Raw genomic sequence first — 15,645 nt, forward strand, 5'->3', positions numbered from 1 at the left:
AGAGTTAAGGCCAGAGAGGGCATAGAAAACATCATTATGAAAAACCTTAATAATAGGTATAAAGAAGTCAGAGGGAGTATGAGTAGGAGGAATATGCCCAGAATCGTCCAGGGTGGAGTTCTTACAGAATGTGTGAGCAAAGAGTTCAGCCTTAGAGATAGATAAGACAGCAGTGCTCCCGTCAGGAGTTAAGGAGAGGAGGAAAGAGGAAGAAGTGAAATTGGTGATATTGTTGCTAGGTACCAGAAGTCAAGGGGTGAATTAGAAAGCAAGGTGTTGACATTTCTATTGATAAAAGAGGTTTTGGTAAGTCGGAGAATAGATTTGGCACGATACCGTGCTGAAATGTAAAGTTCTTGGCTAGTGAAAGTTAATTAGTTAGTGAAGGCTGCACTGCACTAATCTGACGCTGGAGGAAGGTGAAGGTGTAGAAGGTGGCACTCTCAACCTCAGTGCTAGGGAGTTAGTTGACATGTGCTGCAGAGAGGCGTGGAGGTGTTGTAAATATGCTAGTGAAAGGCTGGACTGAACAAATCTGACCGTGAAGGAAGATGGAGGTGTAGGAAGGTGGCACTCTTTGGATCAGTGCTACGGAATCAGAAGGTGTAATGTGCTTCAGAGAGGCGTGTAGGTGTTATAGTTATGCTAGTGAAAGGCTGGACTGCACTAATCTGTCGCTGTAGGAAGGTGAACGTGTAGGAAGGTGGCACTCTCTGGCTCAGTTCAAGGGCATTAGGTGTCATGTGCTGCAGAGAGGCTTGGAGGTGTTATAAATATGCTAGTGAAAGGCTGGGCTGCACCAATCTGACCTTGTAGGAAGATAAATGTGTTGGAAGGTGACACTCTCTGTAACGACTTAAAAGCTATATTTTCGGATGTCTCATTCAATATAATAACGATAATAACAGCTGACTGGTCGCCCCCGCGCACTAATGATCGTGTCTGAAATGTTGTACCAATAAAAATACGGACAAACAGCTGTTCCAGGGGGGAGGCGCCAATTAAAAACAAACAATGTAGCATTAAAGGCGATTATAGTATGCTACCTATTAAGTAATGCACACTTTCCGTCATTATTTCCTACATAGCTCATGCACATAGGTATACTAAATATAATCACTTAAACATACCTTCTACAGTAACTTCATACAGGTAGGAATAAGTAATAACTTTCGTATCTGTGGCTTCGAGGAATGGGTGCGTCGTCTGCCGCGTTCACCGTCACCCGCTGTTCTGCGAGCGTACACACCCGTCCCTCCAAGCCAAGGATACAACACTTATTCCTTAATACAATGATTCCTACCTGTATGAAGTTACTGTGAAATATTTTATGTGGTTATATTTGAAGAGGCCATAGGCCGTTATCCCTTCAAAACTGGAATACTTATTATTGTTCTTTGTTTCTTACGTGATGCCATTGATTGTTAAAGTAGAGTGCCGCCATTCAATTAAATTACGAATATTTTTTTAATCATAAAACTAGTCAGATTATCTTAATTATGTATATTTGGTACGTGTCTTTGATACAACGCATAACGTCATGAACAGCCAATCAGGTGAAGGGGGGTCGGAACTTAGCTAGAATTGGGGAAGGGCTTTTCGGCGTAAATAATTATTATTGGCAAAGTAATTTGGACAGACTATAGCAGTAAAGTTAAAAGGTACTGCTAAAAGGAAAAAAGCTTCTAGCAACACTTCTAAAAGTACTGCTAGCAGTATTTATTGATACCGCCCCAGGTGTCATGTGCTGCAGAGATGCTTGGAGGTGTTATAACCATGCTAGTTAAAGGCTGGACTACACTAATCTGACGCTGTAGGAAGGTGAAGGTGTAGGAAGGTGGCACTCTCTGGCTCAGTGCTAGGGAATCAGAAGGTGTCATGTGCTGCAGAGAGGCTTGAAGGTGTTATAACTATGCTAGTGAAAGGTTGGACTGCACTAATTTCACCCTGTAGAAGGGTGAATGCGTAGGAAGGTGGCACTCTCTGACTTAGTGTAAGGGACTCAGGTACCATGTGCTGCAGAGAGGCTTGTAGGTGTTATAACTATGTTGGTGTTATAACTATGTAGGTGTTATAACTATGCTGGACTACACTAATCTGACCCTGTAGGAAGATGAAAATGTAGGAAGGCGGCACTCTCAGGCTCTGCGTTAAGGAATCAGAAGGTATCATGTGCTACAGAGAGGCTTGGAGGTGTTACAACTATGCTAGTGAATGGCTGGACTGCACTAATCTGACGATGTAGGAAAGTGAAAGTGTAGGAAGTTGGCACTCTCTTGCACAGGGTTAGGGAATCTAAAGGTGTCATGTGCTGAAGAGAGGATTCAAGGTGTTATAACTATGCTAATGAAAAGCTGTACTGAACTATTCTGACATAGAAGGAAGGTGGCACTCTCTGACTCAGTGCTAGGGAATCAGAGGGTGTCATGTGCTGCAGAGAGACTTGGTGGTGTTATAACTATGCTAGTGAAAGGCGGGACTGAACTTATCTGACACTGTAGGAAGGTGAAGGTGTAGGAAGGCAGCACTCTCAAGCTCTGTTCTAGGGCATCAGAAGGTGTCATGTGTTGCAGAAAACCTTGAAGGTGTTATAAATATGCTATTGCAAGGCTGGACTGCACTAATCTGTCCCTGTTGGAAGATGCAGCTGTAGGAATGTGGCACTTTTTAGTTAAGTGCCAATGAATAAGAAGGTGTCATGTGCTGCAGAGTGGCTTGAAGGTGTTTTAACTATGCTAGTGAAAGGCTGAACTGCACTAATCTGTCCCTGAAAGAAGGTGAAGGTGTAGGAAGGTGGCACTCTCTGGCTCAGTGCTAGAGAACCAGGTGTCATGTGCTGCAGAGATGCTTGGAGGTGTTATAACTATGCTAGTGAAAGGCTGGACTGCACTAATCTGACCTTGTAGGAAGGTTAAGGTGTAGGAAGGTGCAACTGTAGGAAGGATGCACTTTCTAGCTCAGTGGTAAGGAATTAAAATGTGTCATGTGCTGCAGAGTGGTTTGAAGGTGTTCTAACTATGCTAGTGAAAGGCTAGACTATACTAATTTGACCATGTAAGACGGTGAATGCGTAGAAAGGTAGCACTCTCTGGCCCAGTGCTAGGGAATCAGGTTGCATGTGCTGCAGAGAGGCTTGGAGGTGTTAGAACTATGGTGGTGAAAGACTGGACTGCACTACTCTGTCCATGTAGGAAAGTGAAGGTGTAGGAATGTGGCACTCTCAAGCGCAGTGCTAGGGAATCAGAAGGTGTCATGTGCTGCAGAGAGGCTTGGAGGTGTTATAACTATGCTAGTGAAAGGCCGGACTGCACTAATCTGACACTGTAGGAAGGTGAAGGTGTAGGAAGGTTGAACAATCTGGCTCAGTGTTAGGGAATCAGAAGGTTTCATTTGCAGCGGAGAGGCTTGGAGGTGTTATAACCCTACTAGTGAAAGGCTGGACTGCACTTATCTGACCCTGTAGCAAGATCCATCTGTAGGAAGGAGGCACTCTCTGGCTCTTTTCTAGGGAATCAAAAGATGTCATGTGCTGCAGAGAGGCTTGAAGGTAATATGATATTATAAGGCTCGACTGCACTAATCTGTCTCTGTAGGAAGATGCAACTGTAGGAAGGAGGCACTCTCTGGCTATATGCAAAGGAGTTAGAAGGTGTCATGTCCTGCAGAGTTGTTTGAAGGTGTTATAACTATGATAGTGAAAGGCTGGACTGCACTAATCTTTCCCTGTAGGAAGGTGAAGGTGTAGGAAGGTGGCACTCTCAAGCTCAGTGCTAGGGAATCAGAAGGTGTCATGTGCTGCAGAGAAGCTTGGAGGTGTTATAACTATGCTAGTGACATGCTGGACTGCACTAATCTGACCCTGTAGGAAGGTGGAGGTGTAGGAAGGTGGCACTCTCTGACTCAGTGCTTTATAATTAGGTGTCATGTACTGCAGAGAGGCTTTGAGGTGTTATAACTATGATAGTGAAAGGCTGGACTGCACAAATCTGACCCTGTAGGAAGGTGCCACTCTCAAGGTCAGTGCTAAGGAATTAGAAGGTGTCATTTGCTGAAGAGAGGCTTGGAGGTGTTATAACTATGCTAGTGAAAGGCTGGACTGCACTAATCTGACCCTGTAGTAAGGTGTAACTATACGAAGGAGGCACTTTCTAATTCAGTTGTCAGGAATTAAAAGGTGTCAAGTGCTACAGAGAGGCTTAGAAGTAGTCTAACTATGCTAGTAAAAGTTTGCATTGCACTAATTTGACCCTGTAGGAGGGTGAATGCGTAGCAAGGCGGCATTATCTGGCTCAGTGTTAAGGAATCAGGTGCCATGTGCTGCAGAGAGGCTTGTAGGTGTTATAACTATGCTAGTGAAAGCCTGGATTGTACTAATGTGACCCTAATGAAAGGTGAAAGTGTAAGAACGTGGCACTCTCAAGCTCTGTGCTAGGGAATCAGAAGGTGGCATGTGCTGCAGAGAGGCTTGGAGGTCTTATAACTATGCTACTGAAATGTTGGACTGCACTAATCTGACCCTGTAGGAAAGTGAAGGTGTAGGAAGGTAGCACTCCCTGGCTCCGTGCTACGGAATCAAAAGGTGTCACCTGCTGCAGAGAGGCTTGGAGGTCTTATAACTATGCTAGTGAAAGGCTGGACTGCACTTATCTGACCCTGTAGCAAGATCCAGCTGTAGGAAGGAGGCACTCTCTGGCTCAATGCTAGGGAATCAAAAGGTGTCATGTGCTGCAGAGAGGCTTGAAAGTAATTTAATATTATAAGGCTGGACTGCACTAATCTGTCCTTGTAGGAAGATGCAACTGTAGGAAGGAGGCACTCTCTGGCTATATGCTAAGGAGTTAGAAGGTGTCATGTCCTACAGAGTGGTTTGAGGGTGTTATAACTATGTTAGTGAAAGGCTGGACTGCACTAATCTGTCCCTATAGGATGGTGAAGGTGTTGGAAGGTGGCACTCTCAAGCTCTTTGCTAGGGAATCAGGTGTCATGTGCTGTAGAGAGGTTCTTGGAGGTGTTATAACTATGCTAGTGAAATGCTGGACTGCACTAATCTGACCCTGTAGGAAGGTGGAGGTGTATGAAGGTGGCACTCTCTGGCTCAGTGCTAGGGAATCAGGTGTCATGTGCTGCAGAGAGTCTTGGAGGTGTTATAACTATGCTAGTGAAAGGCTGGACTGTACTATTCTGATCCTGTAGTAAGGTGTAACTGTAGGAAGGAGGCACTTTCAAAGACAGTGGTAAGGAATTAAAAGGTGCCATGTGCTGCAGAGTGGCTTGAAGGTGTTATAACTATGCTAGTGAAAGGCTAGACTACACTAATCTGACCCAGTAGGAAGGTGAAGGTGTAGGATGGTGGGACTCTCTGGCTCAGTGCTAGGGAATCAGAAGGTGTCAAGTGCTGCAGAGAGGCTTAGAAGTGGTCGAACTATGCTAGTAAAAGTTTGGATTGCACTAATTTGACCCAGTAGGAGGGTGAATGCGTAGAAATTTGGCACTCTCTGGCTCAGTGTTAGGGAATGAGGTACCATGTGCTGCAGAGAGGCTTGTAGGTGTTATAACTATGCTAGTGAAAGGCTGGACTGCACTAATCTGACCCTAAAGGAAGGTGAAGATGTAGAAAGGTGGCACTCCCATGCTCTGTGCTAGAGATTCAGAAGGTGTCATGTGCTGCAGGGAGGCTTGGGGGTGTTATAACTATGCTACTGATATGTTGGACTGCACTAATCTGACCCTGTAGGAAAGTGAAGATGTAGAAAGGTGGCACTCCCATGCTCTGCGCTAGAGATTCAGAAGGTGTCATGTGCTGCAGAGAGGCTGGGAGGTGTTATAACTATGCTAGTGAAAGGCTGGACTGCACTAATCTGACCCTGTAGGAAGGTGAAGGTGTAGGAAGGTGGCACTCTCAACCAGCGGCGTAACCGGAAATTTGAAATGGTGTGGGGTAATATATATATATATATATATATATATATATATATATATATATATATATATATATATATATATATATATATATATATATATATATATATATATATATATATATATATATATATATATATATATATATATATATATATATATATATATATATATATATATATATATATATATATATATATATATATATATATATATATATATATATATATATATATATATATATATATATATATATATATATATATATATATATATATCTATATATATATATATATATATATATATATATATATATATATATATATATATATATATATATATATATATATATATATATTTACAAGGAAGCAGCTCAAGGGCACAAAGAAAGGAAACAATAATAAAAAAGCCCGCTACTCGCTGCTCCTAAAAAAAGAATCATAAAAGGTGGCCGAAAGCAAGATCAATTTCGGGAGGAGAGGTGTCCTGATACCCTCCTCTTGAAAGAGTTCAAGTCGTAAGCAGGAGGAAATACAGATGAAGGAAGATTGTTCCAGAGTTTACCAGTGTGAGGGATGAGAAAGTGAAGATGCTGGTTAACTCTTGCATAAAGGGTTTGGACAGTGCAGGGATGAGCATGAGTAGAAAGTCGTGTGCAGCGGGGCCGCGGGAGGGGGGGAGGCATGCTGTTAGCATGTTAAAAAGAGCAGTCAGCGTGGAAATATCGATAGAAGGTAGAAAGAAAGGCAACATCGCGCGGAATTTAAGAGGTAGAAGACCATCAGTAGGAGGATAAGAGGTGATGAGACGAAGAGCCTTAGACTTGACTTTGTCCAGAAGAGCTGTGTGAGTGGAGCCCCCCCACACGTGAGATGCATGGTCCATACGAGGGCGGACAAGGCCCCTGTATATGGACAGCAACTGTGCGGGGTAGAAGAACTGGCAGAGCGGGACAGAACGCCCAGCCTCGAGGAAGCTGATTTAGTAAGAGATGAGATATGAAGTTTCCAGTTGAGATTTTGAGTTGAGGATAGACCGAGGATGTTTACTGTTGAGGAAGATGATCGCGTGGTGTTGTCAAAGAGTAGGGGATAGTTGTTTGGAAGATTGTGTCGAGTGGATAGGTGGAGAAACTGTGTTTTTGAGGCGTTGAAGGACACCCGGTTCCTCTTGCCCCAATCGGAAATAATAGTAAGGGCTGAGGCTAAGCGTTCTGCAGCCTCCAGCCTTGAGTCGTTAAGTTCCTGAAGGGTGGGTCTTCTATTGAAAGAAGTTGAGTAATGCAGTGTGGAATCATGGGCGTAGGAATGGATTGGACAGCTCGTTTTGGAAAGAAGATCACCAATCAACAACAGAAAGAGAGTGGGAGATAGGACAGAACCCCGTGGGACACCACTGTTAATAGATTTTGGGGAAGAACAGTGACCGTCTACCACAGCAGAAATAGAACGGTCAGAAAGGAAATTGGAAATAAAGGTACAGAGAGAAGGGTAGAAACCGTAGGAGGGTAGTTTGGAAAGCAAAGATTTGTGCCAGACCCTATCAAAAGCTTTTGCTATGTCCAGCGCAATAGCAATGATTTCACCAAAATGGCTAAGAGAGGATGACCAAGAATCAATAAAGAAGGCTAGGTGATCACCAGTAAAGCGCCCCTTGCGGAACCCATACTGGCGATCAGATAGAAGGTCAGAAGTGGAAAGGTGCTTCTGAATCTTCCGGTTAAGGATTGATTCAAAAGCTTTAGATAGACAAGAAAGTAAAGCAATAGGACGGTAGTTTGAGGGATTGGAACGGTCACCCTGCTTAGGCACAGGCTGTATGAAGGCATACTTCCAGCAGGAAGGAAAGGTAGATGTTGACAGGTAGAGGCGAAAGAGTTTGACCAGGCATGGTGACAGCACGGAGGCACAGTTTTTAAGGACAATAGGAAGCACTCCATCAGGTCCATAAGCTTTATGGGGATTGAGGCCAGAGAGGGCATAGAAAACATCATTTTGAAGAATCTTTATAACAGGCATAAAAGAGTCAGAGGGGGGATGAGTAGGAGGAATATGCCCAGAATCGTCCAGAGTGGAGTTTTTAGAAAAAGTTTGAGAGAAGAGTTCAGCCTTAGAGATAGATGAGACGGCAGTGTTGCCGTCAGGACTGAGGAGTGGAGGGAAAGATGAAGAAGTGAAATTGGAGAAAATGTTTTTGGCTAGATGCCAGAAGTCACGGGAAGAGTTAGAGAAAGCAAGGTTTTGGCATTTTCTATTAATGAAAGAGTTTTTGGCTAGTCGGAGAATAGATTTGGCACGATTCCGGGCAGAAATGTAAAGTTCATAATTAGCATTAGTTTGAAGGCTCTGGTACCTTTTGTGAGCTGCCTCTTTATCACTGACAGCACGAGAACAGGCGTGAATAAACCAAGGCTTTTTAGCGTGAGGAGTAGAGAAAGAACGAGGAATGTATGCCAAAGACAATCACCTCTGTGATGCGCTGAGCATATATATATATATATATATATATATATATATATATATATATATATATATATATATATATATATATATATATATATATATATATATATATATATATATATATATATATTTTTTTTTTTTTTTCTACATCGTGGCCTACTAAGCCGGTAGGCTTCCTCCCCGTGGATCCTGATGGTCGGCTCAAGGCTTCTTCCCGGTGGATCCTGATGTTCGGCTCAAGGCTTTTTCCCGTTGGATCCTGATGGTCGGCCCAAGGCTTCTTCCCGGTGGATCCTAACTGTCGGCCCAAGGCTTCTTCCCGGTGGGGCCTGGTGGTCGGCCCAGCCCGTTCTGGCATAGGTGAGTGTTTATAGTGGGGCCATCTTGCACCGGCTTTTGCTGCCTACCGGATCTCATCTTTAATCTTAGAATCTAGAATCCGGTTTGATAGGTGGTCTTCTGGACAGCATGTGGGTAGTTTTAAGCCACTCGGCGGCGGCTGAAAAGTCCCAGCTTGGTGACACCGGGCAGCGATTGAACTCACGTCGTCCTGAACGCGGCGCCGTCCCGCTATTCATTCAGCAACCGTCTTCCCTTTATATATTATTTATTATTAAGTTTGTTGATAAAAAGAAGAAGGAAAAGACGATGCATCAGCTCCTCACCTTGACAGATTCACACAACGCTCGTCAGAGGTCGCTGTTGTAAGGTCGTCGTGTACCAAGGCTTGGGTCGGTATTCTCAGGTGCTTCCGCCTCACATCAACTATCTCCAAATGCCACTACCACGAGAGAGAGAGAGAGAGAGAGAGAGAGAGAAAGCACCAAATCTATCTCCCTTACTATCTCTACCTCTCCATTATGTATCCAGGTGCTCTCTCTCTCTCTCTCTCTCTCTCTCTCTCTCTCTCTCTCTTTTTGTTATTCACACAGGTACGAGCGACGTCACCACGACCCGGTCTGAGGAACTCCTGGAGAAGTACCGTAGGCTCATCCAGCAGTATAAGTCTAAATCCCCTAACATTTTGATTTCAGGAGTTCTACCACGGACTTGGGCGGAGAGCAACTTTTTCAGTAAGGCCTTCAGCCTAAACAACCGCTTACAGACTCTTTGTAGGGAGCTTGACGTGGAGTTCTTCAACGCATGGGACAATTTGTATGGACAAAGTGAGCTCTTCCACAGGGACGGATTGCACCTCTCTCCCATCGGGGCAGCCAGATTCGGAAGGCTCTTCAACGACGCAGTACGTGTCATCCAAGCAAAAAACGAGTCACAGCCACGTCCCTCCCCCCCACCCGTGTAAATAGACACCGTGCATCACAACAAACCCGTAACCGTGATCCCGCAAGTACCACCACCTCTATTACCAAGCCTCTAGATAACTTAAAAATCCTTAGTTGCAATGCGCGTAGCCTAAGAGACAAATTTGATGAACTGAGATGTCTTGCTCTAGCAGAACATTTTGACATAATTGCTATAACCGAAACATTTATCGACACCACAAATATTGATTTAAGTTACGAATACAACGTAGATGGCTACAGACTCTTCAACAAAGATCGTGTAAACCGTAGAGGCGGTGGCGTCGCCCTTTATGTCAAAAGCTATTTGCAACCCACTGACAAAACACCGGGAAACAGTAACGTTGAACATTTGTGCGTGCGAGTAAACATTGCAAAAGTCAACTTAAATATATCTGTCACCTACAGACCTCCCGGGCAATCACTCGATGACAACCTTGAAATGTACAGCGTCTTAAGGCAGTCACTTAATAACAACGACTCACTGATATTAGGAGACTTTAACCTCCCCAATATCGACTGGGTGACACTGTCAGGTACAGAAGGCGAGTCACATAGAATGATCGAATTTCTAGAAGAAAATTATCTAAGCCAAATGATTTCTGAGCCAACTCGACAAAATAATATACTCGACCTTGTTATAACGACCCAAGATAACCTAGTCAGTAATGTCACGGTAGGAGAACACCTCGGTTCTTGCGATCATAAATTAGTGCGCGTTGACATTAGAGCTCAGTCATCAGTGACTGAAAATAAGTAAGGGTGCCCAATTTAAAAAGAGCTAACTTCGTAGAAATCAGACGAAAACTAACAGAAATACAACTAACTGATGACGGCAACGTAGAGGAAGTCTAACTAAGCTTTAAAAATCACTTACTCACTCAGCAGAACACATTCGTCCCCTTGTGCGAGAAGCGAATTAACACTAATAAAAGCCCACCGTGGTTTAATAGCGAAATTAAACAATCAGTCAATGAGAGAAAATTGTTTTACAGGTTAAAGAAAGAACAAAGCACACCCGAAAACATTAGACTTTATAATGATGCCAGGCGAGGAATAAAAAGACTAGTAGGTCAGGCAAAGCGTACATATGAAGAAAATATTGCAGCCAACTGTAAAAATAATCCGAAATCTTTCTTCAGTTACATAAACAACAGATAGGCGATCAAAAGTGGTATTGGACCTATAACAAACAGCGACGGTGCACTTGTGACTGACAGCCAACACATTGCAAACCTCTTAAACAATTACTTTTCCTCGGTGTTTAATACTAACAGTCTTCCTCTCGCTACCACCAACACCAGTACTATTGTAAATCTCGAGCATGCATTGCCTAATTTTGAAATAACAACCGATGAAGTCCTTAAAGCTCTCCATTCACTTAAAACAAATAAAAGTCCCGGACCCGACGAAGTATATCCTATACTGCTTAAAGAAACAAAGAGCGAAATACTCTCCTCCCTCACTACCGTATTCAATATGTCCTTGCGACAAGGCATCGTCCCTTCGGATTGGAAAAAGGCTAACGTGACACCGATTTTTAAGAAAGGAGACAAAAAAATACCAGGTAACTACCGACCCATTAGTCTAACTTCAATTGTAGGTAAGCTACTCGAGAGCATAATTAGAGACAAAATTGTGAATTACCTCGAAAGTCACTCATTAATTGGGGATTCACAACATGGCTTCCGTAACAAAAGATCCTGCCTGTCAAACCTACTGACCTTTTATAACGATCTCTTCTCAATTTATGACGTAACCAAATCAGTGGACGTAGTCTATCTTGATTTCCAGAAAGCGTTTGATAAAGTCCCACATCATAAATTACTTTATAGATTAAAGCAAATAGGCATTGACGGTGAAGTAAACCAATGGATCGCGCATTGGTTGAGCAACAGACAACAAAGAGTTGTGATTGACGGATTTAACTCAGAGTGGGCGCCGGTCACTAGTGGCGTCCCTCAGGGCTCGGTTCTTGGCCCAGTGCTCTTCATTATTTACATCAGCGACGTGTATGTTGGACTCAATAATAGCATTAGTAAATTTGCAGACGACACAAAGATTGGTAACTCGGTTCTCACTGACGAAGACAGGCAAAGCCTCCAAGAGGATTTGCACAAAATTTCAGCTTGGTTGGATAAATGGGAGATGCCCTTTAACGTATACAAGTGCCAGGTCCTTCAAGTTGGAACAAAAAATAAGAAGTTCGATTACGAAATACGCGGCGTTAAACTCACAAGCGTTCAATGCGTTAAGGACCTGGGGATTAAAATCGCGTCTAACCTCAAGTTCTCACATCAATGCATCGATGCAGCAAATAAAGCGAACAGAATGTTGGGCATCATTAAAAAAAAACTTTTTATTCAAGAATAAAAATGTAATACTTCCGCTCTACAATAGTTTAGTCAGACCCCACTCGGAATATGAGGTACAGTTTTGGTCCCCCCACCATGCAAAGGACATTGCTAAACTATAAGGTGTTCAACGTCGAGCAACAAAAATGATCCCTTCCTTGCGCAACAAATCCTACGAAGAAAGGCTTTCTACCCTTAACATGTTCTCTCCTGAGAAACGTCGCCTCCGAGGAAAACTGATCGAATGTTTTAAAATACTTAATGGTTTCACGAATGTAGACAGAACAAAATTGCTTATGATCGATGACACTTTGCGAGCGAGGAACAATGGCACAAAACTCAAATGTAGACAAGTAAATTCAGACTGCACCAAATTTTTCTTCACCAACATTGTAGTGCGAGAATGGAATAAGCTCCCACCATCAGTGGTCCAGTGTATCACGATTGACTTCTTTAAAAACAAGCTCGACCGTCACTTCCTTGAACTTAATATTAACTAGAGTAGAAAAGCAACGTTTTGGAGCCATCTCATTAATGTAAAATCACTTAGGTATAAGGACAGACCACCTAGTCTGGACCATGGGGTCTGTGTGGTCTGATTTTCTATGTAAATCTATGTAAATATCTCTCTCTCTCTCTCTCTCTCTCTCTCTCTCTCTCTCTCTCTCTCTCTCTCTCTCTCTCTCTCTCTCTCTCTCTCTCTCTCTCTCTCTCTCTCTCTCTCTCTCTCTCTCTCACTCTCTCTCTCTCTCTCTCTCTCTCTCTCTCTCTCTCTCTCTCTCTCTCTCTCTCTCTCTCTCTCTCTCTCTCTCTCTCTCTCTCTAGATGTCGCCACTTACATCCATAATCCTCTCCTACGGTATGTAATCCTCCCTCGCTCCTCACTTCCCTTCCCTTCCTCTTCATCCTTTCCTCTCCTCCTCATATCTTCCTCTCTTCCTCCTCCTCCTCTCCTCTTATCCTTACTTCATTTGTTGTTTATTATATCCTTCCTTACTTTCCTTTCCTTTCCTCTTCTCTCGTTTCTACTCTTTCCTTTCCTCTACTTTCCTTTCCTTTCCTCCTCTTATCTTCCTCTTTTCCTCTTTCTCTCCTCTTCTCCTTTCTTCATTTATTGTTTATTATATCGTTGTTTTTCTTTTATTTTTCTTTCCTTTTCTCTCGTTTCTACTCTTTCCTTCCCTCTACTTTCCTTTCCTCCTCTTATCTTCCTCTCTTTCTCTTTCTCTCCACTTCTCCTTACTTCATTTATTGTTTATTATATCGTTCATTTTCTCTCCTTTTCTTTCCTTTTCTCTCGTTTCTACTCTTTCCTTTCCTCTACTTTCCTTTCCTTTCCTCCTCTTATCTTCCTTTCTTCCTCTTTCTCTCATCTTCTCCTTACTTCATTTATTGTTTATTATATCGTTCATGTTCTCTTCTTTTCTTTCCTTTTCTCTCGTTTCTACTCTTGCCTTCCCTCTACTTTCCTTTCTTTTTCTTTCCTTCTCCTTTGTTTTCCTTTGTTTTGTTTTCCTCTTTCTCTTCTTCCTCTCTTTACTGTCTTCTATGTCTTTCCTCCTTCATTTCATTTCCTCTTCCGTTTCTCCTTCTCGTCTTTCTTCCTTTTCTATTTCTTTTTTTATCATTTATTCCTCATGCCTCACTTCCCTTCCTCCTTTCCTCTCCTCTTTCTCTCATTTTCTCTTCTTCTGTTTGCTTGTTTTTTTATTATTTCCTTTCCTTTCCTTTCCTTTTCTTCTCTTCCACTACGTTTCCTCTCCTTTCCTTTCTTTTTCTTCTCTTATTTCCTTTCCTTTCCCTTCCTTTTCTTCTCTTTCACTTCGTTTCCTCTTCTTTTCTCTCTTTTCCTTCTCTTTTTTCCTTTCCTTTCCCTTCCTTTTCTTCCCTTTCATTTCGTTTCCTCTTCTTTTCTTTCTTTTCCTCCTCTTATTTCCTTTACTTTCCTTTTCTTCTCCTTCACTTCGTTTCCTCTCCTTTTCTTTCTTTTCCTCCTCTTATTTCCTTTACTTTTCTTTCCTTTTCCTCTCCTTCACTTTGTTTTCTCTCCTCTTCTTTCTCTTCCTTCTCTTATTTCCTTTTCTTTCCCTTCCTTTTCCTTTCCCTCACCTCGTTTTCTCTCCTTTTCTTTCTCTTCCTTCTCTTTTTTTCCTTTCCTTTCCCTTCCTTTTCTTCTCTTTCATTTCGTTGCCTCTCCTTTTCTTCCTTTTCCTCCTCTTATTTCCTTTACTTTTCTTTCCTTTTCCTCTCCTTCACTTCGTTTTCTCTCCTTTTCTTTCTCCTCCTCCTCTTATTTCCTTTCCTTTCCTCTCCTTTCTTTTCTTTTCCCCTCTTGTTTCGTCTTCCTTCCTTCCTTCCCTGCTTGTTCTTTCTTTTCCTACTTCTTCATTCCTTTAGTGTTCTTTCTTTCTCCTTTCCCGTCTTCTCTCTCTCTCTCTCTCTCTCTCTCTCTCTCTCTCTCTCTCTCTCTCTCTCTCTCTCTCTCTCTCTCTCTCTCTCTCTCTCTCTCTCTCTCTCGTTCTTTTTTCGTTCTTTTTTCTCGTTCTCTTTTTCGTTCTTTTCTCGTTCTTTTCAGTTTTCTTTTTTTCAGTTTTCTAAGTTTTCTTTTTCAATTTTCCTTTTTCGTTTTCTTTTTTTCGTTCTCTCTTGTTCTCCTTCTTTCTCTTTTGTTCTCTTTTTCCTCTTTCAATCCCTCTCCCTCTTCCCCCTCCCTCCCCCACTCTCTCCCCTCCATCACCCTCTCTCCCTCCTCCTCCCCCTCCCTCCCCCTCCCTCTCCCTCACTCCTGGCACGGTGAAAAGCCAGGGCAGGAGGGGTCGCGCCACGTCACCTCAAGATTAAATGAGTTTCTTGGCTTCGGACGAAAGTAATTGCAATAACAAGTGGCGAGTGACAAGCTGTGATTATGTGGCGCTGAGAAATTCCTCTAACCCCTCCCTTTTTACTCCTTTGCCTGCCTCCTCCTAGCACAGGCCAGTGTACCTCTCGAGTGGAAAAAGGCCAATATTACCCCGATCTTTAAAAAGGGAGACAAAAAACAAGCCAGTAATTATCGTCCTATCAGCCTTACGTCTGTCCTAATTAAACTATTCGAAAAAATAATCAGGGATAAAATGATCACTTTCCTTGAAACAAATGATTTGATAACTGATAGTCAGCATGGATTTCGTAGTAATCGGTCTTGCCTTACCAACCTATTAACCTTTTTCAACGATGTTTATACATGTTGGGACGCCCGAGGCCCATATGACGTAATTTACCTAGACTTTCAGAAAGCGTTTGATAAAGTTCCTCACGTTAGGCTTATTTCAAAACTGCGTTCCCACGGTATTAACGACCATCTATATGCGTGGATTCATGACTGGGTCGCCAACAGAGAACAACGTGTAGTTCTTAATGGTGAAGCATCTGATTGACAACCCGTCACCAGTGGCGTGCCCCAAGGTCCGTCCTGGGGCCAACACTATTCATTATTTACGTGAACGACTTAGAAACTGATATCCTATCAAAAATAGCCAAATTCGCCGACGACACCAAATTAGGAGGTACGGTAATGAACAGTCAAAGTTGCGTGAACATTCAATCAGACTTAATAAGACTTGCCGACTG

This window comes from Eriocheir sinensis, unplaced genomic scaffold (genome assembly GCF_024679095.1).
Source record: "Eriocheir sinensis breed Jianghai 21 unplaced genomic scaffold, ASM2467909v1 Scaffold400, whole genome shotgun sequence".
Taxonomy (NCBI): domain Eukaryota; kingdom Metazoa; phylum Arthropoda; class Malacostraca; order Decapoda; family Varunidae; genus Eriocheir; species Eriocheir sinensis.